Below are 1684 nucleotides of genomic sequence, written 5' to 3' on the forward strand. Positions count from 1 at the left end.
AAGAGTGTGATATGGATTTACAGATAAAGTGAGTGATAATGAGGTGAGTGATATTGAAGATAATTTGAAAAATGATGATACAGGTTCGGACGTGATGTCAGAAGGTCAGTGGAATATAGAGTTAGGTCAGTGGAATATAGATTTAGAAACTTTAGGTAAATTAAGGCTCACTAAAGGAAAATCCACTGAAGATAAAAGGAAGGAAGCAAAAATAAATGAGAAAGGTAAGTTGTCAAAGAAAACGAAAATTTAGTTGTTTCATTTTTTCGGTTTTGTAATTGCTCTTTCTGTTGTCACCTTAAATATTAATGGTTTAAATGAGGTAAATAAGCAAATGAAGGTTGTGTCCCTCATCACGTAATATAAAATTAACATTCTGCTGATTCAAGAGCATATGTTAAAGATACTTCAGTTCTGAGTTACCTCACTAATTTTGCTAGTACAGTGTTTAATCCAGCAATCAGTTTAAAAAGGGGTACAATGATATGCATAAATAATAAATCCAGTGTAAAACTTTTAACCAAGCAAATGGACACTAATGGTAGAATTGTAGGTGTAAGAGTATGTTACAAAAAATGCATTATACCTATTATAAATGTGTATGCTCCATCTTGTACAAGTGAATCTGCTGAAAGAGAAGACTTCTTTAGAAATGAAATATTGTACTACCTGAGACATAGTAATGATTTTCTCATTTTTGGAGGTGACTTCAACTGTATAACGTGCACAAGAGATTGCAGTAATAATAACAAAGCCTTGTTGTCTAAGTCTACAAGTACTCTTGTGAAAAACCTTGCTTTGAAAGATAATTACAATTATAATTGCTATAATTTTATAAGACCAGGCAACGCACCAAAAATTGAAGAGAGTTATCACTTATCCACTTTTGGACTGGGAAATGGTATGGGAGAGCATAAACAAACCTTTCGTTGGTATCATGGAAAGAGAGTTTGCTTTTAAATATGCTCATGGAACCTTCGCGACCAACAGCCGGTTGAAAATTTTAAATATCAGAAACAGTGATAAATGTGATAATTGCGAAGATGCTGAATTCATATTGCATATTTTTTATTTTTGTAGTCACATAAAAACAACATTGATGTACTTCAGAAGTGCTATTCTATACGCGCAACAAAAATAGAGACAATTTTTAAAATACTTTAATGTTCAGTTTCAATTATAGGACAAAAAAGGATTATAATAGTGCCACTGTATTAATTGTTGGGTAGGCTATTTGTATGCTGTTTGGGTTAGTAAAAAGAGACATTATACCAAAGAGGAAACACATGCCTTTGTTAAGAGCAAATTTTGTTACGATAGGTGGATACAAAAAAGTAATTACAAAGAGAGAATAAATAAAATATTCACAAAAGAGTACATTAATTACTGTTTTTGAGTAACTAAATTGAAAAATAAAAATTCAAAGCAGGAACTCTACTAAATGCCATGGGCTTATCATGAAAATTAGGCAAGGTTAAAGTATTACTTGGAAGGTTATAAGGATTGTTATGAGGGTTATAAAAATTGCAGAAATTGTAGTTGTGATAACTGTCATATATTAAATTATGGAATGTAACTCACTCAGAATTTAGGGATTATAATATTATATACCAGTGTTGAGATTTTTTTTAGCATTGATGTATGTAAACACATTGTATTCCTGGTAAGAAGAAAAATTATCATT

The sequence above is a fragment of the Macrobrachium rosenbergii genome, chromosome 6 (assembly GCF_040412425.1).
Source record: "Macrobrachium rosenbergii isolate ZJJX-2024 chromosome 6, ASM4041242v1, whole genome shotgun sequence".
Taxonomy (NCBI): domain Eukaryota; kingdom Metazoa; phylum Arthropoda; class Malacostraca; order Decapoda; family Palaemonidae; genus Macrobrachium; species Macrobrachium rosenbergii.